This window comes from Canis lupus, chromosome 11 (assembly GCF_011100685.1).
Source record: "Canis lupus familiaris isolate Mischka breed German Shepherd chromosome 11, alternate assembly UU_Cfam_GSD_1.0, whole genome shotgun sequence".
Lineage (NCBI taxonomy): Eukaryota > Metazoa > Chordata > Mammalia > Carnivora > Canidae > Canis > Canis lupus.
Genome location: NC_049232.1, coordinates 70,118,922 through 70,146,895, shown reverse-complemented (window position 1 = coordinate 70,146,895; position 27,974 = coordinate 70,118,922). Strand labels below are relative to the sequence as shown.

The following is a 27,974-nucleotide window of genomic DNA, read 5'->3' as shown; positions in this document are numbered from 1 at the left end:
TTCTATCCTTAGCAGTCACACTCTTTTTGAGATAATTATTTGAAAAAGAACAGAGATAATTCAGCTGGCCCTCATCTCCATCCAGCTCGTACAGCTGAAATGAAGCCCAATCTTAGACACAAATTCTTATTTCTCAGGAAAAACAGAATAAAATGCTCCATTTGCCAACAGTGTCCACATTGATTCATCTGCACTCATGTTGCGGTTGGGTCTAAAGAAAAGCATGTGGCCATATTTGCATAATTGTTCGCAAACTCATTCTGCTCCCTCAGTGGGTACATATTTCTATCACAGGCTTCATTCAGCTTAGATTAATACTCTGTGGAGTCACTGCAGGATTGGACAATGGTGTTCTTCAAGGGGCAACAGTAAGACCAGCAGCTCCTGCACTGCCATGCATTCCAAGTAAAGACCATTATTGTGGCACCTTGTGGTTGAAGAGAACTGACATTTATTGAATGACCAAGGATTTAATACTCACTTAAATCCTCTGATAACTGGACAAAAATGCAAAGCAGGTATGTCTCTTATTGTACTGCCAAGAAAATTGTGGCTCAAAGAGGTAAAATAATTTGTCAGTGTCTAAGAGCTATTATGTGTTGAACCAGTACTTGAGTTCAGGTCAAACTCCCAAATATTTATACTAGGTCACAACGCCGATCTGTTTTTTGTTTTTAACACTTTTTTTTTTAATTTTTATTTTATTTTATTTATTTATGATAGTCACATAGAGAGAGAGAGAGAGAGAGGCAGAGACATAGGCAGAGGGAGAAGCAGGCTCCATGCACCGGGAGCCTGACGTGGGATTCGATCCGGGGTCTTCAGGATCGCTCCCTGGGCCAAAGGCAGGCGCCAAACCGCTGCGCCACCCAGGGATCCCTGTTTTTTGTTTTTGTTTTTGTTTGTTTTACCTATGCTTACTTTTAAAGGAAGGAAAGAGTGTCTGGAGGAATTATCAGAAGCAGTCTCTGTCTAGGAGCATGTTTGCACAATAAATATTCAGTAAACATAGCACCGAAAAGTGTTTTTAAAATGTTCAAATTTGGGGGATGGATACGTTTATTAGGGACTTGGTGCCTCTATGCGTTTGCTTTAATGCATAGCAGCGAATTGTCATCTCTCAATGTTGGGAGACTTGGGTTATTTGGGACTAGAATACAAATAAACAAAGTCAAATGAATAAGAAAAATACTCCCCCAAAAAGGTGTTTTTATTCTATCCAAGATATACCATGCAAGGGCGAGAAATTAATCAGCTGGAACTCAGCTGTTCATGCTCATGTTAATATTCTAGAAGCCTGCTAGGAATATTATTCCTTTTCAGAGAATTCTTTGTTTGGATCATACTAAAGCCAACAAAAGAGGAGGAAGAAGCTTATAAAGTTCTCATTCTCAAATCAAATCCGAAAAATGGCTTGACCCAAGTGAGCAGAAGCCAGTGAATGTGATCATGTCAGAATCAAAGATGAAAAGAGGAAGATGTCTGAGTCTGCATTCCTTTTTTAGTAATATCAATTCTTCTGATGGATCATGGAGTTACTGAATTGGCCATGAGTAGGAGCAACGAAAAACCCAGACCACAGAAAGACCACTATTGAATAACTACCTCCTGCATCACCAATCCACTGGCATCACCTATAAACCACATCAACACCTTCACCCCAAAATTCACACCAATAAGCATGGAAACACAACCAAAAAATGTAAGGTAGATTGACGTTAGTGAAACTCACTATAAAGAAAATATAATAAGGTGATAAGATAGTAACTTGAGGTGAGGTTAGGTTACTTGAGGCTGGTCTTGGGAAAAACTTCTCTCTTCTCTATATAGGTAATACGTGGACTTGAATGATTACAAGGCGCTATCCAGGAAATCTTGGAGAAGAATTCTTATCATAAAGGGTTTGGCATATGCAGGATCTTTGAGTTACGTATAAGTGTAATGTATGTGAGAAACAGAAATAAGGCCATTACAACAAAAAGGGAGAATGAGAGGAGGTCATAGTGAGGAGTTATGATTTATCCCAATCCCAATTCCACTGAGGTGTTATTGGTGAGGTTTCAAAAAGACATAGGACATTATTTACACTTTAAAAAAAAATGCTGAATGGAAAAATGGAAAATGGAAAACACCCATGACCAGTGGGTAAAACAACTCTTATTTAGGAGATTTGGACTACCGTGGTGGGAGAGTGGTAGAGATAGCAGGTTGACTGAGGGAAGAAAGGTTTACAGTGAGTGCCTCACCCCACAAGTAGAATGTGTCAAACGAGCCTTAGGATTGATGCCATTACCTTTCCTTACATGCCATGAAAGATTTGTGCCTTGACACATCTATCCCTTGAGCCGAGGAATCAATCCACATGGAATTATAATATGTACACGGTAATGTGCTTGCGGTTTCAGGATTATGCATGTGGAAAACAGGACAGTGATAGATTGAGATTGAGAGAGAGACAGAGAGAGAGAGAGAGACAGAGAGACTGTCAGCCACTTTCTTTGTTCTTGGGAGAGCTTTGGAGGAATTATATCAGGAAGGAGGGGCATAGAGAGCCACAGAAAGATCAAAAGCAACCAGGATAGAAACGTTGGGATGAAGGCATAAAAAGGAGACAAAATGAGTGGCCAGGAGGATGAGAAGAGGGATAGAAGAAAGAAAACCCAAAATGTGTGTGGTAAGGGACATGATAGAGACCCACAGCAGCAGATTTGGGAAACTTGGGAATTCCTTTTTAAATCTAGAACAACGCACTGATAACAACTACTATTTTCCATGTGCTTTATATATATATATATATATATATATATATATATATATATAACACCTTGTGTTAAGTGTTTTATGTGCCAGGTGGGGAATCTGAGACTTGGAGAGGTTATATAACTTCTCAAAGCCCCACAGCCATTAATTTGCAAATTCAAGATGCTAATCCAGACCTAATTCTGACCTATTTCTCTCACTGTAAATTAATTTTGCCTATTTTTGAACTGTATAGAAGTGGCATCATACAGCACAATATCTGTAGTGCTTGGAACATATACTCAACATTATGAAATTGTCTAGTGGTTTTGCAAGTTCCTTTTCATTGATGTGTAATATTCTATCCTATGACTACAACACATTTTAGAGTTAATGGAACTTGGGGCATCCCAAATTTTTATTATCACAAGTCATGCTGCTATGAACTCTCTTGAGTGCATCTTTTGGTGCACACTTTCAATTATTTCTGTTTGTATATACTTAGAAGAATTGCTGGATCACAGGGTACACATATAATCAACTGTAGGAGAATGTTCCAAAGAATGTTCCAAAGTGGTTGTACAAAATCCCTTCAGTTTTACAGATGGAAAAAGTGAAGTCCTTGGAAAGGAAGTAGTTACTAAAAAAAAATAAGCTCAGCCTAGACTAGAACTCATGTTGTTAACTTTCCAAAGCTTAGTGCTCTTTTCAGAACAACAGCCCACTCCTATACCCTGTTCTGAACCATTCAAATAAAAACTTATCCATTCATTTCTATCATTGGTCTTCTACCTAAAATATTTTCCTTCCTCTTCTCTAAAAATCCAGGATAAAATTCTCTAAGCAGAATTAATTTAAAATACAACAGGACAAAATAGTGTAACCATTTGTGGAGAGGCTATCTGATGGGAAAACCAGACGGTTACTGCCATAGGTCTCTGGTGTACCTTTGAGTCAGCTGAGATTCTTTAGGGAGTTTTGTTATAAAGATGAGTCATTGGCCAGGGTCCTGGGATCGAGCCCCACGTCAGTCTCCCTGCTCAGTGGGGAGTCTGCTTCTCCCTCTCCTTCTGCTCCCCCCTCAACTCATGCTCTCTAATAAATAAATAAAATCTTTAAAAATAAAAAGATGATGAGTCACTGGCTTTTGACCACACTTGAGAATAAGTATCATTGTATTAAAGAAAGAGTAGCAACATTTTCCACAAATCCTATTTCTCTCCACACTCCTTTTTGGGACACCATGATTTCTGTATTCACCCCAATGTGAGAAAAGCAGCCAATTCTACTAACCACCATAACAAGCTAAAACTTTTCTTTAAGCACGTTTTAATATAATAAGCATATATGTTTCAAAGGCTTACAAAAAGGAACAAAACATAGGAGACAATTTCTTTTCCCAGTGTTTTATTAATTATGGAGAAAACAGATGTGCAAGATTCAAAATGTGTGTGTGCTCACATGCTCACCCATTTTGGAGACTGTTCTAGGGGCTTTTCATTATTACAAATCCACATAAAGCATGATGAGCTTATGGGCCAGTAGGTAGAGAAAAAGCTTTGTAGGATTCCCACCCTACTCAATGTCTGATGTTTTCATTTTCCTTCTACTGAAAAGTCCATGCATTATTCAGCTTTTTGCTATAATCACCAAACAAAAACTTTGCTCAGTTGTTCCCTTTCTCTCTGAATTGCTGATGTTCTATCTGGTCAGTAACGTCCCTTTTATATTTGGGAAATTCTAGAAGAGCAATTGTCATTTGATAAAACTCATCTAACACTCACCACATTCATTCACTTGTGTTTGTCTTTCGTTCGGCAAACAATGGACTATCTACTACACGCCAAAGCCCTAGAAATACTGTTACACTAACACTGTACGTGAGTTTGCTTTGAAAGAGAACACTGTCTAAGAGAAGCGCATCTCTCTTTGTGATGGCACAGTGAGTAGCTCTGGAAATGTTTCCCACATGTGTCAGCTTCTGAGAGGACTGTATTAAGACGATATTTTAGATAACTTCCTGACTCCGTGAGAACAAGGGCCGCAACTGATCAGCAATATCTGTTAGGAATAAGTGAGTGGATGGAAGTATGTATTTGCATCTTTGTCTAACTAAAATCTTGCAGAGAAGAATTCAAAAGATCAGAGAGATGGAGACAGGAAAGCCACAAGTGGTTGGTTTAGCAATCAGACATCAGACTGTATGTGTACAAGAATCCAGAACAATTCTCAGCATGTGAGGATACTGGGTGGGTCTTGGAGGGATCTGGGACATGCTTACCATCTCTTTCATTCCATTCCTGTCCTATAACGCCCAAGAAGAAAACACTTCAGCAAATGCCTTACTGAGCAGCACACTGCAAAGTAGAAACATGTCAGATTAAAGAGAAAGAGGTCTGATGTTTATTTGTGAGACTTTGGGAAAATCGTTCCTCTCCTTCCTGGAATCAATTTTTACTTTTGCGAAAAGAGAAATTAAGAGCTTGATGAGCTCTAAAGATGCATCAAGAAACTCGCCTGCTTCTTTCACGGCCTACTCAATAAGTGGAACAAGGGCTTTGCCTAACACACCTTACAAGTACACACAGTTCTCTCTTTCCAAGCAATGATCTGTAGAAGTCCTTGTGGGCCTCTTTTGGGTGGGGTGGCTGGCCCTTCTCAGCAGATGGACCCAGATTGCAGTCGGGGGCTGGTGAGTCATCTGCAGCACACGTTACTCATTCAGGTGCATTTGCACTGGACTCCACAGCTGGGAACGGGCCCCAGACTCAGTTTGTTTATTTCCATGGACGATGGATGTCCCAGAGCTTGTTGTGAAATAAGAAATTTATAAATTGTTATGTTCTACTGCTGACAGCCTTCTCTCTTCTCTTGATGATCAGCAGCCTCTCAGACAGTCCCTTGTTCCATTCTAGAGGAAGGGAATTCGTTAGGTTGAACACTGACCAGGTTGTCCTGCATGGGGTTGGAGTTCTCAGTATCGATTATCTCATTTTACCTTCATAACAACCCCATGAGATTTGTTTAATTGTCCTCATCTTAGTGATGTAAGAGTAGAAGCCAAGAGAGGATAGGAGGATTGGCAAAGTTTCACAGTTAGGAAGTGTAGAGCTAAGATTGAAACCTAGAATTGTCATCTCCGAAGCCACTTTCTCTATCCTGCACCACACAGCTTTCATCCCGAAAAAGAGCATGCATTCATACATCATTTCATTGCAGTTCTCACAATTACCTTCTGAAATTGAAGGCAACATGAAGATACATCAATGAAAACTAACATTCACATTTTCTTGTCATTCTGTTCCTTTTTTTGTAGAGAAAGACCGTGGCTATTTATGTTTGTAACTTAGGGCCAAAACTAGAGTAGGGCTTAAAAAATATTTATGGAACTGAACAAAATTAATCTTGTGTCCAAAAACATTATTTTAGAGTTTCTGTTGGTGTCCATTATTGAGCTAAATTTTGAATTGTGGTAATTTACAGAAGCAAGGAGGTTCTAGATGATAATTCAAGGGGAAAGGAAATAAAGAAATACAAATAATCATATCATTGTAACATAAATGCTTTTAAAAATCAACAATCTCACATTTCCAATTATTCACAGGAAATAATTAATGAAATTCTGAGTTACAATGTGAAAATTAATTTTCTTTTTTAGAGGCAAATTTTCCTCTGGTATTACTTTCTGTTTCAAGGATATTTTTTTTTAAACCATTCCTTCTAGGGACAGTTGGGTAGCAATGAGTTCTTCTAGCCCTTTGTCTGTAAAATTCTTTATTTTGCTTTAATTTTTAAAACAGGTTTTTGAAAAAAAACAAAAACAACACAGGGTTTTGCTGGTTATACAGTTCCAGATTGAAGACTGGTCCTTTTATCACCCAATATTTTAATAATGTTGCTTTGTTAGGCTCTGAGTTCCAATTTTCCTGCTGACTCATCAGCATTATTCTTATCTTTGACCTTATGTACATAATGTGTTTTTTCTTTTCTATCAGCTCTTAAGATTTTTTTTTTTTAAGTAGGCTTTATGCCCAGTCTGGAGCTCAATGCTGGATTTGAACTTAGACACTGAGATCAAGACCTGAGCTGAGCTCAAGCAGGACACCCAACCAACCGAGCCACCCAGGTACCCCAGCTCTTAAGATTATTTTTAACATGAGATTAAGAAATGTGATTACGATATGTCTGGTGTCGCTTTCTTCATGTGTCTTCTGCTACAGGTTTGTTGTGCTTTTCAAATATGAAGGTTTATAGTTTTCATCAAATACAGTTTTTAGTCATTATTTCTTCAAATACTTTCTTCTGTTATCTTTTGTCTCTTTGGGGATTCCAATTACACATATTTAGTTTTTCTAGTTGTCTCATAGCTCACTAATTATTTGATTATGATGGCGTATGTCATGTTTATGCATGAAAAGTTACTCCATTTGTAATTAGTAAGTATTGTGCATAGATAGTTCGAAGGTATGCAAATATTCTGTTTCTCATCATCCCTAACTAAAGTATCAATTAATGCAGGAGATAGTTATTACAATGGTATATGCCAAATAGTAATATTCTATTTATATCATTCATTTTACATTGATTAAGTATAATTCTATGCAATAGGAAGAATAATGGCTTCCCCCCAAAGATGTTTCATACTAAATCCCAGAGGAGCCTGTGAATATATAATGTTTCATGGCAAGGAAGAAATAAGATTGCAGATAGAAATATGGTTGCTAATGCAACTGACTGTGAAACAAGAAGACTGTCCTGAGTTATCTAGGTGGCCCAGTGTGATCACAAAGGTGCTTTAAATTGGGAAAAAGATGGAAAACAGTCCATGTCAGAGTGCTGTGGCATGAGAAAGATCCTACTGGCCATCGGTGACTTTAATGATGGCAGTACAGTGGGCAATGAGCCTAGGAATATAGAAAGTCTCCAGAATCTGGAAAAGTAAGAAATGGATTCTCCTATAGAGCCTCTAGAAAGGGATGAACTCCTGTCAACACCTTGACTTTAGCACACTGACACTTATTTCAGGATTCTGACTTCTGGTTTTGTAAATTTTTAAATTTTGAAACAAATTTGTATCCTTTGAATCCACTAAATTGGTACCACTTTTTGGTACCACTTTTGGTAACTTGTTATAGTAACAATAGAACTATTATGTTGTACCATAAGGGCCACTCTGTCTCTCCTTTTATTTGTTTACTCATTCATTGACTTGTTCATTTATTATATCAATATGGACTTGTGGATATTTTATTTTGTGGTTTTTAATTCAATACTATCATTTTCTAATTTGTTGTTTTACTCATCCTAGATCATTCCTAGATTTGGAATTTCTTCCAATGGACTCCTACATCCTTCTAACAAGTCTCCATCATTGATGGAATGCTTTCTCCCCCTCCAGTTTTTGCATTCTTAACCCAATGTTATACGGACATTCATGAATCAGATTTTATATCTTTAATTGCTTCTCAGGTATGCTGGTGAAATTGATAATGCCAAAAACTAGCATAGTTCACAAAAAAAAAGATATTAAAAGCCATATAAATTCTCACATCTTTAAAAGCCTGATTAAAAATGTTCACAGTCTTTCATCCATCATTCTCAGAACTGACATAAAGGCAACCATATGAGTTCTTTAAAAAAAAGTTTTTATTCATGAATGGATAAAGAAGATGTGGTTTATGTATACAATCGAATATTACTCAGCCATTAGAAATGACAAATACCCACCATTTGCTTCGACATGGATGGAACTGGAAGGTATTATGCTGAGTGAAATAAGTCAATTGGAGAAGGACAAACATTATATGGTCTCATTCATTTGGGGAATATAAAAGATAGTGAAAGGGAATAAAGGGGAAAGGAGAAAAAATGGGAAATATCAGAAAGGGAGACAGAACATGAGAGACTCCTAACTCTGGGAAACGAACTAGGGGTGGGGGATGGGGAGGTGGGCGGGAAGTGGGGGTGACTGGGTGATGGGCACTGAGGGGGGCACTTGACGGGATGACCACTGGGTGTTATTCTGTATGTTGGCAAATTGAACACCAATAAAAAATAAATTTATATAAAAAGTATTTATTTATTTATATATTTATTTTTCATTTATTTACTTATATGAGAGAGAGAGAGAGCACACGTGCACATTACGTTAGCATCGAGGAGCAGAGGGAAGGACACAGAGAGAGGGAGAGGGACAAGCAGACTCTGATCTGAGCTCAGAGCCCAACATGGGGCTCAGTCCCACCACCCTGAGATTATGACCTGAGCTGAAATCAAAAGTCAGACGCTTAATTGACTGAACCACCTGAGTGCCCTACAACTGTATAAGTTCTTGAAAGGTCTTTACTTCACCATTATAGCTGACATTTTGCACCAAAATTTTCTTATAACGCCTTCATAACGTCTACTTATGCTTTTACTCTAAAAGGAAACCAGAATCCAAGTGTGCAACAGTGATTAAAACCCATCATAGCCAAAACTTGAACTTGCAAAAAGTTATAATAATTAGTATTCATAAACCTAAAGTATTTTCACTTCATTAAAAGATACCGTTAAAAAGTATAGTTAAGTATGTAATTACAGTTTATTAATGACTTGGCAAGGATCTGAAATATCAGAGGCCACTAAAACTTGAAAAAATTCATACAATTTATCTCTATGATTAAAATGTACAAAAATGAGTATATGACATTTGATTTACAAGTGAGGTCTCAGAAATAAAAGTGTTCTGCAAAATGGAGACTTATTTGCAAGTGAGAGAAAAATATATACTGATACTTCAGGGCCAGGACTTCAGCAAATGGTGACTTTTACAGGCTGTCTTCATTTGTTTTTATTCACTTCAATAATAATTTCTGGTTATTAGACTGTAATTCTTTGAATATTCCTTTAACAAAATAAGTAGCCCTCCAGGTTTTCCAAAATCCCGGCTCAAAAATTTAACTCTTGGGCACCTGGGTGCAGTCAGGCATCTGGCTCCTGGTTTCATCTCAGGTCATGATCTCAGGGTCCTGAGACTGAGCTCCATGTTGGACTCTGCACTCAGCAGGGAATTTGCTTGAGATTCTTTCTCTCCTTTTGCCTCTGCAAGCCCCCCCCCCAACATGCACACATGCTCTCTCCCACTCTCTTTCAAATGAATAAATCTTTAAAAAGATCTAACTCAGAAGTGTTTTAGGTATTTAAATAAGAGATGACATCATTGACACAGAAAAATTACAGGGCAAAGCTGGTACTTTTTCATTGATAAAAAAATGAAACGCAGAGAAAGCAGGTCCTTGGAAGGTGAGAAAGAGACAAAGCAAGCAGGGCAGTCTTAGCTATAAGTAAAGGATAGCTCTAGGAGGCAAACCCAAATTGGATGATTGCAGCTTCAGTGTTTTTTCCTTACCTACAGGTGAAGAAACAGGTGGGAAAATATAGGATTCATGAGGAGGTAGCATTTGAGGTGGGTCTTAGAGAACAGAATGGGTGTTCTATGACTGAGAAGGGCAGAATGGAAGAGAGTGCAGAGGCAGGAGCATGGCATTCTGTGCAGAAAATCATGCTGGAGCAAAAGCATAGAAATGGGAAGTTTGGGCAGTTAATTCAGTTTGGCAGGAGTAATCTAAAAAGAGGAAGGATGGGAAATTGGAGTCATAGGTTGGAGCATGACCATGACAAGCCTTGGATGATATCCTCAGGTGGGGGGTATGGTTGCCTGCTTCCCAGCATCTGCTGCAGCCCTCTACAAGGGCTCGTGTTGTCTGGCTAGAAAGATCCCTTTCACTGAGACCACTGGGGTTTTCCTAAACCAACAAACTATATACCTTCTCATAGTGTTCAACTCAGAAGTAATATCAACTCTAAGGCAATCATCTCATGACATCTCTATCAGTCCAGGGATTGCTCCAGAGGTGGGTCCGTAGCTCAGGATGAAGCCATTTAAGAAGTCTTTGATTTCCTTGTATCCCTGTATCTAGATGGTACAACATCAGAGGAATATTCAAACAATTACAATCTAATAATCCAGAAATTATTATTTAAGTGAATGAAAACAAATGCAGTAGGAGACCTCTGACTGCTTGTTCAACAGTTTCCCAGCATGAAAGAAGCCAGCTAGAAAGTAAGACTGACATTTGGAAGGAAGTCGAGAGAGTAACAGAGAGACAAAGCTGAAGTCCTAATCAAAGTGGAACCAAAGCCCAAATCAAGGATGCCTGGGTGGCTCAGTGACTGAGCATCTGCCTTCAGCTCAGGGCATGATCCTGGGGTCCTGGGATCGAGTCCCACATCAGGCTCCCCATTGGGAAAGTACTTCTTCCTCTGCCTGTGTCTCTGCCTCTCTGTGTGTCTGTCATGAATAAATAAATAAAATCTTAAAAAAAGAAAAAGCCCAAATCACCTCTGGACTTTTCAGATAGGTAAAGCAATATATTCTCACTACCTTTCATGTGATAGGAGTTTATTGTTCCTCCTTGAAATGAAAAGTGTCCTGACAGTCTTATTATTCAAAATACAGGGCATCTTGGAAGGCTTTCAAACACAGATATTATGTGATCTGTGCAGTCTCAGAGGAAAAATATTCTGATATCTCAGTGGAAGCTGGATTTGGAAGCAGAGAAAGAATATTGGTGATGATATCACACGAGTTTGGATGGGAGATGAATCCTAATTTCAAGTATGGCGGTATAAATATGTAAGTGTGGAGAAACAGAAACATTACCATAGTTGAAGAGTCTCTTCAATGTTGATGGCTAGGTAAGAGATATTATTTTACCCACAATTTATGCTCTAATCAATCCCCACCCCCATAAGTGGTGGAGCATGCTAACATGAATTCCAAGCAAGCTGTGCATAGGCATTGTTCCTAATACAGTCCTGGCATGGAAGTAATAATACCCAGGACTCCATGATCTTAGGCTATCCCTCATCCAGTTCTGGGGGTCCAGTTGTAGTGGAGTGTGAGCCACAGGAGTGAAGGTAAGGGAAAGGAGAAGAAAGATGGAGAGAGGAGAGGAGATGGGTAAAGAGAGGACCCAGGGTTAGGTGGTTTCCAGAAAGATGCTGATCTCAAATCACCTGACTTAAGGAGGCAACAAAATAAAGCAGAAAATATAAGGGCAGAGTGAGGATGAGATAAAAGATATGTAATAATAACAATGGTGATGGTAATCGTGGTACCAATAAAGGGAATAACGTGACCTAATGTTTATCAAGAGGTCACTGTGTGTCAACCAGTGTGTGAATGACTGACAAGTCCTACCTTAGTCAACCCTTGCATCCACCCTATGGACTAGATGATGGCAATCAGCCATGGAAAGGGGAAGTAACTTGCTCAAGACCAAACAGCTCTGAGGAGATGGAGCTGGTGTTGAACACAAACACGTCTGACCCTATTGTCATAGAAACCAGATTTTTAGGAAATACCACCTCGGTCCTTATCTCCCTAGATGAGGCTCTTAACCAAATGACACTCCAATGCCAGCTTAGAACATCTTTCCTTCCTGGCACTAGCCTCCTCCAGCTTTCCATCTCTTCCCTCAGCTTGAGTAGCACTTCTCCTGGCATAACATGCATGAGATCAGAACCACACAGCTCCCCATCTTGTCATATCCCTTCTGCCACCCCCATGGTGGTATTCACCGCTGAGATATCTGCTTCCTATGTCCGACTATGGCCCCTAAAAGGGCAGGCTTACCTGCTTTACTCACTGCTTGGCCCAACAGAAACATTCAATACTGTGTTGAATGAATGAATGAATGAATGAGATCAGCAGGCAGCGAGTTGAGAACAGAAGGCCATGTAATAAGGAATATGGGTGAGGTGGGGGAGGGGCTGTTTTCAGAAATAAGATCTGAAGAAGGACAAGAATGTACTTGGGCCTTTCTTTCCGGTGTCCTGGAACCTGGCTGGCAAAAGGGGAAATCTGTACTGGGCAGCAGATATGTTTATTGAGCCTTATGATCCCCCCCATACCTCTTTTCTAAAGGCTAGATTTAGCTGGGATCTCCCAGCTTCAAATGGTCTCCAAGAACATTGTGGATGATGAGGGCAAGAACTTTGTGGGTGAAAGGGAAAGAAGAAACGACCCGGGAGAGAACGGGCCAGACAACCCCAATCTCCTTCCACAGGCATTCAAGTAATTAAAATAAAAACAATTACTCATCTACATAGAACAGGTCAGCACATTTTTTTTCGGTGCAGAACAAAGGAAATGCTCCACTCCTAAGAGGCAGGGATATAAATATTTCAGCGCGTAGCACGTCCAGGACCAAAAGGTAAAATAAACTAGATTTAAACAAACAGTGTGACACAGAACTGCAACGAGGCATTGTGAAATTCTGCAAAATTGCAGATCCGATTTCCCTGGAATATACTTCGGCCGAGCAAAACCCTGACAATTATTCATGTTGGAGGGAGAGGCAGACTTGCAGACAATGGGAAAACAAACACTCAATCATCAGGTTTCAGAATGCCACAGTGCCCAGAAAATGCCGATGTTTGCCTCTTTTCCCCCTGAAGCCTGGAGCTGGCCTCCTGATCCCTCATCCCCGGGATGCATTTTGCCCTCAACAATACTTGGCGTTCACAGGAGAGAGCACCGTCTGGTTGCACGAAGCTCTTTGCCCTCCTCTGGGTAAGAACAGGGTCTGTGCATGTCAGACCTCATACTGGGTTTGCCTTCTGGTTTTCCTTGCTGAGAAATTCCTATGTGCCAGGTCCACAGCCACTCAAAGTTTGTTGCTGCTGTTGTTACTGTTAATTAAATTTTTTAAAGATTTTTTTTCGACGACACCCCGAGTTATGAAGTTGTGTCCTTCTTCACCTGCTGGCCGAACATTCAGATCATCATTCTGAAATCATAGATCGGACTCACACCACTGCTTGCCGCCCTTCTGCAACCACCTATTGTCTTCAGGACAAAGGCCAAATTTCTAAGGCTGGCACATGAGGTTCTCATGCTCCATCTCTGCTGACGTCTTCCAACTCATTTCCCAGAATTATGCGGAGATCCTCGGCTGGCTGGATTGCTGTGCACCTGCAGCATTGTTAGGGTCGACTGTTCACCGATCACACCAGCAATAATGCCTCTCTATTCCATCAGCCTTGTCCATCTGGATATTTCTATTGAACCCTTCAGTTTGGACTCAAGAGTTACCTTCTTTGGGGGACACCTCGGTGGCCCAGTTAGTTAAGTGTCTGAATCTAGATTTGGGCTCAGGTCATGATCTTCAGGGTTGTGAGATCGAGTCCCATGTCAGGCCCTGCACTCAGTGGGGAGTCTCCTTGAGATTGTCTCTCTCCCTCTGCCCCTCCCACCTCCCTCTCTAAATAAATAAATAAATAAATAAATAAATAAATAAATAAATAAATAAATAAATAAATAACCTTCCTTGTGAAACCTTTTCTCATTGTCATAAACAGACCTTGGAAATTTTTCTTCTGTATATTCCCGGCTTCAAGCTTTTCAGAGGCCACTTGATCACTTAGAAAGAATGTTCTATCACTACTTTCTACCTTCAAATTGATTTCTTCCCCAAGGCTACACCTCTTTGGGCAAAGGCTGTATAGTATTCTTCATTGTGGCCCCCGGTCCCATACTGCTTAATTCAAAAGCAACCCTTAGCAAATAATGTTAGGCTATAAATCTAATTCCACTTTTCTGATAATTGTGATTTTTTTTGTTCAGTTTTCATTTATGCACTAAGTGTTTGCTGAGTTTCTATGACGTGCCAGCGTTTATGCCAGGTACTGAGGACAAAATGGGAAGTAAAAACAAACAAGGTCCCTGTTCTTATGAAGTACACTGGCTGGAGGAAGAGTAAGACATTATTCCAAACATCCCAGTGATGAACATAAAGCTACAAATGAAGCCCTCAAAGAAATGCTGTTATTGCTGCAATGTGATCAGTGGAGCACTGTAGGCTCCATGAAGAAAATGATACAAGCAATGATTAGACATTAATGATTTGGAGGTGGGAAGATAGAGATTATTTCAGAGAAACGAGGTGGAGATTCTGAAGTTTCATGAGGAAAGGAATCATGGCTCATTTGAATAAACATGGCACCCAGAGAAGAGAGCTCCAGGGGACATTCGGCAATCTGGAGAAATTTCCGGTTGCATTAACTGGTAAGAAAGTTCTTTCTAGTGACTAGAGACCAGGGATGCTACTGAATATCCTAGGATGCCCCCAAAGAATTATCCAGCCCAAGATATCAACAGTACCTGCGCTGAGATATTGTAACATAAAGGACTCTGGTATCAAATGAGACTGGTGGACTGACACAGGTAGACCATAAAAGTAGTTGTAGCCCATGGAAAATAGTTTGTAAGAATAATGGGAAGCTATTAGAAGATGGAGGGTAGAGAGATGGCATCACCTGGTTGTCTCTTTATTAAAACCACTCAGACCATTATGGAGACATATTAGATATCGGTCTGATGTTGGATCAGAAGGGAACAAGAATGGAGAAGAGAACAGTTGGTATATTTTTGAATATCCAGGAAGGATAACATGCTTTGGATTATGTTCGCCTCCCCTACTACTCTTACCATCCACTGCAGTATCTTCCACTGTCCCTATTTCTTTTATTTATTGCTATTTCTCCTTTTTCATTAACATCTTACCCACAAGAGCGATGCCCATTCTTAAAGGTTGATGTCTAAGTGGATACTGGAGGATACCTCACACATGGAAAGAGATCTTTTACACCACATAGTCTAAATTCTATGTCCGTACGCAAATACTCTGAATGCTGACAACCATGCAGAGCTCACTATTCCCCAAGGTAGCTCTACTTCTTGGAGGAACACAACATACACTACATTCTTGCCAGCCAGTGGTGTCCAGGACGCAGAGGGAACGGCTTCATGGCATTTGCACTGTCTCATGAGCCCTCACCTAGCTGCTTCTCCATCTTTCAACAGTTATGTTTGCGTTTCAACTTCAAGCACAAGCACTGGCTTGCAGCTCTCCTAACATGTCATCCTGTTCCACTGCTCTGGTGCCTGCACATGCTTTTCCCCTGCCAAGAATGCCCTCACTCTGCTAGCCATGTCTGTGTGGTAAACCACAAAATATCCTCCACCATGATATTTCAGGCATGGCCTACCTTGAATAACTTCACCAGAAACCTCCTGTGAATTAACTCCTAACTCTGTTCCTTGCACATACTTATCAAAGTAGAATGTGATTCCTTGAAAGTAGATTTTTTTTAGTTTTTTTTTGTTTGTTTGTTTTTGTTTTATTTTGTTTTTTTCTTATTTATCTCTGGTTCTCAGTGCTGCTCACATAGGCTTGATTACCTCATAGCAACTTTCAGGGCTGGCAAGGACTAAGAAAGATATTCTCCTTTGTTCCTCCAAACTAGCAAATTTTTCTTAATGCTGCCTCTTAATCATACTTGCTTCCTTGTTTCTGACCATGAGGACCCACCTCCCACAGCTAGTGTGGCAGGATGCCTCTGCTTGTCCCATGGAACCTCATGCTCTGGATGGTCACTCTCTTCTGGAGGCCATGTCATTCAGTTCTCAGGCTTCTGCTCCCCTTTGGCTTATTACCTGCTCCCAGCTTGCACCTGCCCCTGAGCCCCCTTCAGAGCCCCAGTGCTACCCTTAGCTTGCCAGGGTTGATCCTTAGGACAAAGTATGGAGGGGGCTCTATATTATCAGTAGACACATGCAACAATCTCATTTACACTTTTTGGGAACACATAGGATTCTGTGTGTTCTCTATATCTTTAAATGCTGTGAACAACCAGAACATCAAGGGTCATGTGATAATTATAGTTCACATTCTGGAGCTCCTTGAGCAACAGACTAAGTAAATTCTGAATTTTGGAAATCTTCTTTGCCAGTCTCCCTTTCACTATTTGCCTTTCACTTTGCTACTTTCAAAGTGGAAGAGGGTGGGGTGTTTCTACATTGATTCTCAGTCAGATCTGTTCAAAAAGTTTATTTGGTGAGAGTTTCTAAGGACGTACACTTAAGCGTATCCAGATCTAGTGAACTAGAATCTTCATGGATGGGACTTAAGCATTTGTATTTGGAGAAATATCTCCAAACCATACTGGTGGTCAGTCCTGGCAGGAAGCCACCAAACAAGGATACAAGGATATCTCCAAAGTGTCTTTGATGGACACCTAAGCATAAAGTCCAAAAAGCTCTAGAGCTGATGGATGAAGCCCGGTCTCGCAGTCTCACGTTGGTTCTCTCTCTCAGAATAAAGCTTATCTGAGGCTGATTGTCAAAATCCCTACTTCTTCAAGTGCCAGATACACACCTACTCTATTCACATGGTGGGCCACTGCTGTAAAATTCTCACTGAACCTTGTCCATCCAGAGTATGCAGAAGTGTAAATGCCTTAGTCAAATACTCTGGCAGATGCTTAGATTTTTACATACGGCTTAGATTACCTGTTAAAATTTCTATAATTAATTATCATTTCTTATTTGTTTCTTGATAACCTAAATGTAGTGTTGGTTCCTGTAATATTCCCAGAGGATGAAAACATGCTAAAAAAAAAAAAAAAAGTAAAATGCTATAGCTAAGAAAATGGGCTAAGTGCCACTGAAAAATTATTGCACTCACACTCACTTCAAATTCTGAATCCTGTGGTTATTTGCTAAGTGTTTCATGGAAAATAGTTCATATCTGCAGGCTTCAATTTCCAATCTGTGAACTGGATGGATGCACATATAGTTCTTAGCTAATGATGAGGCTCATATATCCATGACTGCATGGATAATTATCCATTATCCATGATAATTTTTTTTTTTTTACATAATTTTACAAGTAGTGATGTGTGTGCTTGCCTCATTTCTATCCTCACTTAAGGAGAAGGTCCATTGGTAAAACTAATTAAAATTAGGGTCTCAATTGGAGAGATGGTGACTAATGATAAATCAAACAGCAATAAATGAGTTACAAGGTTCTGTTATTCTGTTATATTCTATAGTGACATTGACCTTCCTGACTGCTAATTCAGAAAAACCTAGTACTTTAGATTTGGTACCCATTACAGCTATGCAGTGCACAGTGATAGGAAGATTTCAAAACTGCATGAGCATAGTCATTTTGAGATATTACGTCATACAACTCAGCACAAACGTCATCTTTCACGTCTAAAATATTCTGTATTTTTGTTCCTATTAATTTGTGTCACACCAACTACACTCCTGTCAAGTTCCAATAGCATTTAGTAATGTGATGATCATAGACCAGTGTCATCTCAATAACAGAATAGAGAATTAAAAAAAAAAAAAGAAAAAAAAACCCTTCCTTTTGAAGATCATGCCACGTTAAGAAAGGAACAGTCTAAATTCTTAGAACCACCTTAAAGATAGAGAGGTTTATAAAGTATTACCTCTTTGTAGAATGAAGGAATGCCACTCTCAGCATCCTTCCCCATCAGGACTAGTAACGTCACTCAGAGAGGAAAAATGTAACCTGTCTCTCCAGAGATGAGCAAGCCCCTCATTTCTGGTCTGCTCCTATCATCGGACTCTTGGAAAATCTAGTTCTCTCTTGTCTATATGAATGCCTCTCTTCCTAAATGAAGGATATTGAACCTCTCTGAAGTTCAGTTTTTCTACTTATACATGGGGAATTCGCCATAGCTACCTCATACGGTGTCAGAAAGTTCATTTAGGGCAAAATCAAGTCCTTCTGCAGATCTATCTCCAGCAGTGAGTGGGACACCTCACACAGAGCACACGGTGAATAAATGTTCTTTTCTGACTACTTCCTTTGCCCATCCTCACCGACCAGTTACCTGCGGGAGTCAATATTACCTCCAAAATGCCATAGGGCATCAAAAGAGAGAACATGTACTCACACAATTTGAAAATTCCATCCCCAAGTTGCTTTTCTCTCCCAATTCTCTCAATTATGTTATTCTCCTAGACAACTGCCTCTCCCCACAGCCATTTCAACCCCTCGGTCTCACGTTCTCTTAGTACTTCCAGCTGTGTTTCCTCATTTCCTATCTGGCTTTCACGTTCTCCACTGGACCTGAAGGAGTCTCCAATTCACTGGTCATAGAATCTATCAGATCATTAGTCTCAGTCTGTGAAGGATTTCCCACCTAATCTGGCTTTTGAGAACCTGCAGTTACCTGGGATGAGCCCAAGTAGCTCCCATTAGACTCAGAAAGCTAGTGGGGGATAGAGGGGAAACACTTGGATTTCTTGGCTCTCCCAGGCCTGACCCCGGTGACTATCCAAAGCACTTTCTAACCACATCATTGGAAACACTGTGAGTCACTCTCTCCCTAGGTATCGATAGATGCATGCTTGGAGTTGATCAATATTAAAACCATCATAGCATATTTATACTTTTAATAGAGGGAATCATAATGGAGGAGTAACAGTGAGCAAAAGGTCTCCTGTACCTTTCCAAGAAGCTGAAAAAAAATTCCTCTGCTCCAGAATACCAGAAACACTTGCTTTTTCTTTTTCTACCTTAGTTGAACTTGACCCATTTTAAAAATTTTAATCCATTCTTTTTATGTTTTAAAAAATTACTGTTCATTTGTTTGTCCATTAAAAAAAAAATGAGGGAAAAGGAGCCATCCATTTAAGCACACAGTACACCAGGCTACAGGCTCTTGTAAATAAATAAGTTTCTGCCCCCAAGGAAGACAGTGAATAAAAACAGATATACACTCAAATAAATATCAGCACAATGAAATAAGTGTAACGAGGATGTGTGTGCCTTATATGAAGATGGCATTGTGGAGTGAATGCCTATTTCTTACAGAAGACTATAAGGAGGGGATTCTTGGGGATTCCTGGGTGGCTCAGCAGTTTAGCGCCTGCCTTTGGCCCAGGGCGCGATCCTGAAGCCCCGGGATCGAGTCCCACGGCGGGCTCTCAGCATGGAGCCTGCTTCTCCCTCTGCCTGTGTCTCTGCCTCTCTCTCTCTCTCTCTATCATAAATAAATAAATATTTTTTTTAAAAAGGAGGGGATTCTTATTTGGGGGATTTGATCTGGTTTTCAAAAATGCAATAATCAACAGAAAAATTGTCCTGGAGAAGCCACCATGAAATTGGGTACATTATAGGAATTTAGACTTGATCTTCTAGTGAATGGGGAGCTACTAGAAAAATTTGTTTTTTTGAAAGATTTTATTTAGTTATTCATGATTGACACATAGAGGCAGAGACATAGGCAGAGACTGAAGCAGGCTCCCTGAGGGAAGCCCGATGCAGGACTCGATCCCGGGACCCCGGGGATCACTTCCTGGGCCGAAGGCAGATGCTCAACCACTGAGCCACCTAGGTGCCCCTATTGGAAAAATTTAATCAGGAAAAAAAGCCACTTACAATGTTCACTCTGCTAACCAGTGGTGGACAGATTGGTGGGAAGGATCCTTCACTATTTTTGTCACTTCCTCAGTGACAAAAATAGTGAAGGAGTGGTAACAATAGTTCGGGTCAGAGATGACAAGTGTCTGAACCAGGGGAGCGACAATAGAAATGAAGAGAAGAAGGTGATGCACTTTCAAAGCATTTAGAGGCTGAAACTGATAGGATATGTGGACTAAAATACACAAGAGATGACGAAAGGGAAAAAAAGAATCTGGTCCTATACCCATGAGTGAAAGATGGTTCTTAGGGACAAGCCTGGCTCAGAAGGTCAGATTAAGCCGTTTTTGATTCTCTGACGACATTCCCCAGTGAACAAGGAAGCCTCGTTCCTGCACCATCGCTTGCATCTCGACCTGCTTTGGCCATAAGTGATCTTCCCAAAATTAAAACAAAATCCCCGCAGGCCGGTTTCCTCCCACGTGTAAATCATTCACTTGCCATGCCTTCCCGAGAAGGAAGGCCACGCTTCTTAACACGATCACACGTGGCATGATCTGGTCTCCGCCTGACTTCCCGGACTCCAATCCTTCCCACCGATCTGTCTACCACTGGTTTATGGACTATTTCCCCTTTCCCAGTCCCCTGTACTGTAAGATCACAAGGAACTTCCCTTTCCTGGTCCTGCTGCGTCACTGAAAATGCAGTTTCCAGGCGTCCCGGGGGGCTCAGCTGGTGAGCGCAGCCTTGAGCCCAGGGTGTGACCCTGGGGTCCCAGGATTGAGGCCCACATCAGGCTCCCTGCATGGGGCCAGCTTCCTCCCTCTGCCTGTGTCTCTGCCTCTCTCTCTCTCTCTCTGTGTCTCTCATGAAAAAATAAATACAATTTTTAAAAAAGAACCGTTAAAATCCTTGTAAGCCCTCATGCCCAAGTATGCTTTATTTCATGTCAAGGAGGTGGCTCTGGGAAAGGCCTCAGGTGGCCTGCGGCTGGGAGCTGGCTGCAGGAGAGCCCGGTGATGCGGGTTGGAGCTTGCAGCCCCTGACGCCGGAGCAGAGAGAGCCTGGAGTTCGAATCAATCTCCCACCACGACCAATGATTTAATCAACACGCTTATGTCATGAAGCCTCTATTAAAAAAAAAAAAAAAAAAGGCACGTTCCAAGAGTTTCCAGATTGGCGAACGCATCTATCTACACTGGGAGGGTGACATGCCCCAATGTCACTGGGGCAGGGGCACCTGCGTTCAGGACCCTCTCAGACCTCACCTACGGTTCTCCATCTGGCTATTCATCTCTATCCTTTATCCTCGTCTTTAATAAGCTTGGAAACAAGTTTATTAAACAAATAAGTAAGAGTTTACCTGAGAGGCGCCTGGGTGGCCCAGTCGGTGAAGCGTCTGCCTCCTGCTCAGGTCGTGATCCCAGGGTCCTGGGATCGAGTCCCTCATGGGATTCCTGCTCAGCGGGGAGCCTGCTTCTCCCTCTGCTTCCCCCACTGCTTGTGGGTCAGTGCTCAGTCTCTCTCTCCCGTTCTCTCCAATAAATAAATAAAATCTTAAAAAAAAAAAAACATAAAAGTTTCCCTGAGTTCTACGAGTCACTCGAGCAAATTATTCAAACCCAAGGAGGGGTTCGCTGCAACTTCTGATCTATGGCCAGTTGGTCAGAGGCACAGGTGGAAATAACCTAGGCTCACCACTGGCACCTGAGGAGTATAAAGGTGTGTGTGGAGGGGGGGCAGTCTTGCGGGACTGTGCCCCTAACCTGTAGCATCTGATACCATCTCCAGGTGTGAAGGGTCAGAATTGAATTGGTGTCACAGACAATTGCTTGGTGTGGGGAAAAGCCTCCACATACTTGGTGACTAGAAGTGTCAGAAGTGTTTTATCTGTATAATAAGGGAGGACCCCCCCCCCACCTCCCCCACCCCCGGGAAGAAAGAAGTGGGGTTTTAGCTTGCATAGAAGAAAAATTCTGAGATTTCCCTTTAGAGAGCCTGAAAAGCTAGGTCAAAATTTCTGGGCTGATTGACGTTTGACTCAAGGAAACAGAATTTTCCTCCAAGCCTGGCCTGACTGGCATCTAGAAGCTGCTGTAAATTTGGTTTCTAGGTATGTACTTAGGATCTGAGTCGCATGTGTAGTGCATTCACAGGTGGGGGGCTGGGAAAGGGAAAGCCAAAGTGACTGAAACTTTGAGAAGGAATCATGGATGTATTGCCAATCTCTGCGTGTGGCTCTAGCAAAGGAGAAGCTTGCATGAAGATCATGTGTATGTGTGCGTGTATATTTTAAATGAATACACAAATGATCAAGTAATCGAGAGTCATAAATGAGTTAATAACTGATGTAATAAAATATGAGGAAGTTGATATGTGAATACTGGAATGCATATGGGTGATGAAGGGGAAGAGAATAGAAGGTAACTGAATATGCAATTGATTCAATGAATATATATATAAGAAACTTACTAAAATCTATTTCTCCAGAAAGAAAAAAAAAAAAGCAAATGCTGTGATTTGTAGGAATGAGTGTAAGGGTTAGACTTTTCTGTCTCTATCAAAGTCATAAATTCTCAAGTGTGCTCCCGCCTGGGGAAGAATTTAGTTTGGTGAATGTCCGAGGTTTGATTGTCCTATAGATGTCGAGACAGGCATTTTGGGGGCTTCAACAAGAAGGCCTCAATTTACTGGAAAGATTTCTTCACCAGCTTTACCAAAATGAGAAAAGTGGCAGGAACGGTGGGCTGGGGTGTCAGCAGGACAGATCAGATGGGCTGCCTCCCATGAGGTATTGGTTTAGGGACATTACATTACAAATGTACCAAGGTTGTTTTTTGTTTTGTTTTGTTTTAGCCTAGGAACCTGTATTTTGCAATGTGAAGCAGAATATCTTATTTAAATGAATGATTTTAACTCAAACTCTCCTCAAACTCTCCCAGAGATCGAGATATAAACTGCCTTGGTATTTCTCTGTGTTTAAAGATAGAAGGCCAAGGGCACTATGATATTCTCATGCAGGATTAGCACCTCTCAAACCAGGGGTCTTCAGGCCAGCCACTTCCCTACCTTTGGGATATGCCCTTCGGGGGTGCCGGGGCGGCACAGTCGGTGAAGCATCCAACACTTGGTTTCAGCCCAGGTCATGACCTCGGAATCCTGGGATAAAGCCACGTGTTAGGCTCCGTGCTAAGCATGGAATCTGCTTAAGACTCTCTCCTCTGCCCCTCCACCCTGTCTCTCTCTGTCTCTGTCTCTCAAATAGATCAATCTTTAAAAAAAAAAAAATGCCCTTACTGAGTCAATGTATTTGGAAATGGAATCTGGAGTCCTACCTTTGAGAACTACGGATGCAGGCCAATCTCTAAGGCTAGCTAAATTTTCACTGGAAGATTGACACTGACTGTATATTCTCAAGAATGAGTCTTCAGCAAAGAGAGCTTGGGGGCCTCCTTGTACTGAATCCTTTCAAGGGGGGTCTGACGGCCCAACGTGTGATCTCCCTTGAACGGCTCTCCAGCGGATACATTCCTCTCTCCGGGATTTGCTGGATAACCTGACTCGCTTTTTGCCTGACCCACCTTTGCTCTGGCCTGAGAACTTCACTCTCCCGTTCTGGTAGACTTCGTTGTTTGCTTGTTTGCTTTGTTTTGGGGGGATTTAAACATATGTGCTCTAATTTAATCTCCTCTTTTTAGTGTTTTTAGTGGTTATGCTAAAAATTACAGACAGAATTAACAATGTCCTCAGTTAACAGATATTTTTATTCCCATGCTGAACAATACAAGGACTTTATTCTTCTCACTCTTCTCCAGCGCATGTGTTATTGTCCTCTAGTATGTAAGTTGCAGCTTGAGCGGCTTTTATTTTTTAACCTCAAATTAAACACTATTATTGTTTTTCAGATGGTGTTTGTTTGGATTTGCCCAAATGTTTGCTGTTTCTTTGCATCATAGATCTCATTACTGGGATTATTTCTTTTTCCACGAGTACATCCTCTATAAATTTATTTCATGAGAATCTATTCATAATCTATTCATTGTTTATGTATACAAACATGTCTTTATTTCAGCCTTATTCTTAAAAGATAGTTTTGTTGGCAGTACAGTCCAACCATTTTTTTTTTTTCAGTACTTTGAAAATATTTTGCCGTCTTCTTCAATTACTCTTGCCCTACTTGCTTCCCAGGCCTTTGGAGGTTCCTCAAAAATATCATATTTACTAGTAACAGAGAATCTTGCATATTTCACTGTGATCATTTCATGGTGTCTCCGAGAGGGATAAGCTTGTACAAGGTGTTCAATAAATGCTCAATGATTTAATATGCAAGTGATCCCAAGGTAGTACAAAAATATAAGCGATTTCAACTCTGAAGTGGCTGGACATTCCAGATGCGCTGATACAGAGCAAGAGGACAGGCAAGCATGATCCATGTGATGCTCATAGCGCTGTAGAACCTGGCCTTTATGAGTAAGGACATCTGTCAGCTGCTGGCTAACCTCTGGCATGGAAAATTACCCAGGAGTCCTCTTAGAAACACGACACGAATACATTAGGTTGTGTTACAAATATTAGATAAAATAAACAAGCTGGTATTTTTCGGAGGCCTTTTATTTTTTTGGACTTTCATAAATCACAACATGCCTCTATTGTTTTTGAATTTAACAAGTGTAACTCCCCTTGGCTTTGGAGGACAGTGATGCAATGGTAGTGATTAATACTATAATTATAGCTTAAATTTCTACAATTTCTTATCCCCTAAAGGTTTCCAAAATCTTGGCTTGCTATCGTCTACAGATATTCTGACTGCAACATACTTGAAAGGACTGTAACGGTAGAAACCAGCTGCTAATAACTGTGCTTTACTGGGGGCCAGAAACGGAAGAGTCAACTTGACTCAAATGGAACTAGAGGCCAGAATTTTGGAGACAATATATAATCACCTATGGACTTCTGGTCCAGCACTCATGTTTCAGGAAAGATAATTCTCTGTGCTTGTAAAACATAGAGCCGTGCATATTTAAGACTTGGAAAGGGCCCACGGAGGTAATGCCATTGTAATTCCTCCTCTGACAAATGGAGGAACCAAGACTTAGGGGAGAAGATGGGCTTTTCAAAGCTTTACAGTAAATTAGTGGGACAGCTAGGAGGTGACGTCTTAGATAGTCCTACTGTCCTCCTGTTTAGAGTCCTTGATTACTCTGGACTCCACAGAGAGAACGCTTCTTACTGAGCCATGTTCTTTGAAGGTTGGTGCAGAAGGTTAGCAAAGTCATTTATTCAGCTCATAGTACCTGGTGTTTGTAAAATGCATCAGAAACAGCACATATACTGGGATCAGAGATGATCCGAATACACATCTGCCCTGTAGGATTGGAGTAATAATAGCTAAAATGTGCTGAGTGTTTATGGTAGGCTAAACAGCATTTCGAGTGCTTTATACACACACAAGAGTATACGTCTATGTGCCCAATGGATTATTACAACTACCCTGAAAAGGTGATGCACGTAAAGAGACTTCAATGCACGTTTCCAGAATTAAGAACCAATTCTGGGACGCCTGGGTGACTCAGTGGTTGAGTGTCTGCCTTTGGCTCAGGTCATGATCCTGGGCTCCTGGAATCGAGTCCCGCATCGGGCTTCCTGCATGGAGCCTGCTTCTCCCTCTGCCTGTGTCTCTACCTCTCTCTCTCTCTCTCTGTGTCTCTCATGAATAAATAAAAAATCTTTAAAAAAATAAATAATACACCATTTCAATTCAAGTTTTTATCTGGAGACAACTGTAGACTCACATGCACTTGTAAGAAATAGTGCAGACAGATCTCATGTGCTATTGACCTAATCTCGATGAGAGCATCTTGCAATATCACAGTCAGGAACCTATTACAGTCCATCTAGATCTAGTTTAGATTTCCAAAATTATATACGTTCTCATTTGTGTGTGTGTGATTCTCTGTAATGTTAGTACATATATTGGTTTGTGTGTCCACCACCATGATCAAGAAACAACAAGGTCCTCACAAGGGTCCTCACCAGAGTCCCTCATATTGTCCCTCAGTAAACACATCCACCTCCCTTCCTCCACCACGATCTCCAACCCGAGGCCCTAGAAATCAGCAATCAGTTCTCCATCTCTTTAGCTTGGGCATTATAGAATATTATATAAATGGAATCATACAGCATACAGCCTTTTGGGATTGTTTTTTTTTTTTTTTTCCCACTTGGAGAGTCCTCCAAGTATCACAGTTGATTTTTTTTCTATTGCTGAGTAATATTCCATGGTATGGATGTACCATAGTTTGTTTAACCGTTCCCCATGAAAGGACATCTGGATTGTTTTGAGTTTGGGGTGATTACAAATAAAGCTGTTATGAATATTCGTGCACGGTTTTTTAAGAGAACATAAGTTTTCATTCTCAGGGATAAATGCCCCAAGCTACAACTGCTGGGTCACATGGTAATTGCATGTGTAGTTTAATGAGAAACTGCCAAACTGTTCTCCAGAGTGGCTGTGTCATTTCAGATTTTCACCAGCCACGCAGAGTGATCATTTTCTTCACATACTCACCAGCATTTGATTTTTATTATACCACGTCTGATAATGTTACTGAGACACAGGAACTCCAATTATTCATTCAGTAAATATGTGCTGAGACACCTACCACTCTGTGTGCGAAGGATACGGCAGCAAATAAAACAAAAATCTCTGGTCTTGTGGAGCAGATATCCCAGTGAGAAGAACGATTTGTTTTTTACAAGCAATGCAAAGAGGCAAAAACCACAGTACATTACATAGTGAGGAACTCAAAAGGCAACAAGCAAGTAGGGCAAGGGGAGTGGGATGTTTGGGGATAGGATTTAAATTTCAGAAAGGCTTGGCTATGAAGGTTGGTTTTTTAGTAAAAACCAGAAGAGGTGAGGGAACGAGCCTTCTGGACATCTGAAGAGAGCAGGTGTGAGGCAGAGGTCCACACGTACACGGCCCTGATGCTGGAGTACCCCTTGGAGCCTAGAGTGAGGCGATGGGGTATGGGAGGCGACAGGCGGATAGATCCCCGACGGCCATGCGGGAATGACTTTGGGTGTGACTCTGATTGGGACAGACCCACTCACAGGTTTTGGGCACAGAAATGACTTCATATAATTGTGTTTTTCCAGGATCGTGGTGCGGTCTTTACTCCAGATTCCATAACTAAGCAGAAGCACCTGGAAGGCCTCAGGCTTTAGCAGAGAAGAGACAAGTAGCTATAAACAACAATACCACTTGGTGAGCGACACTGTGGAAATTTTATGACCAAGCTTAAGGAGAGAGGAGGAGGATGGGACCATCTCAGCCTGGAAGGCCAGGAGGCTTCCTTCTGCCTCCCATCTGCCTGCCCATCAGCTGTTGGGTGGGGACCCAAAGCAGCCAGAGGTCCTCACTCCTCCTCTCTCCTCCATCCTCCATCTGCATTCCACCTCTCTCTGCCTCTCCTCATCTCTTCTCTTCTTCCTCAGGTCTTCTTTAAGGAAACAAGGTGAAGGGCAACCTGTAAATCTATAAAGGAGCTTCACTCCTGCTTTTCTCCTTCTGCTAACATTTAGTTAACGTGAACACAGCGATAAGGTATGAGCCCTTGACTTCGCTCACTGCCTACGCTGGAGGCTTGGACTACACTTCCTTCAGCTCCAATTTTCTCATTAGTGGTTCACTCCAAAGACCCCTTTGCAACCTACTGAAACAGAGACTGCTGGATGGTGAAACGAATCAATTAATGCACACCTCACCTACCTCTCTGGAGTGTGGTCAAGATTATAGGAGACAACATGGGTGAAAATGTTACTAGATGATCACATGTGAAATGATAATTGATCGCTACTTTAAAATAACTTATTTTGCAGGGTGCTGGGGTGGCTCAGTTGGTTAAATATCCAACCTTGATTTGTTCATGATCTCAGGGGTCA

The 27,974-nt window shown here is 41.1% G+C and overlaps 1 long non-coding RNA gene across 1 annotated transcript; it reads left to right on the top strand.

Annotated features, from left to right (window-relative positions):
• The first annotated feature begins 306 nt into the window (after positions 1 to 306).
• Positions 307 to 27,301, top strand: LOC119873987. Its single transcript, XR_005367224.1, has 3 exons — positions 307 to 518; positions 6,762 to 6,865; positions 27,189 to 27,301. It is a non-coding gene; the product is annotated as an uncharacterized LOC119873987 (long non-coding RNA).
• Positions 27,302 to 27,974: the final 673 nt, after the last annotated feature.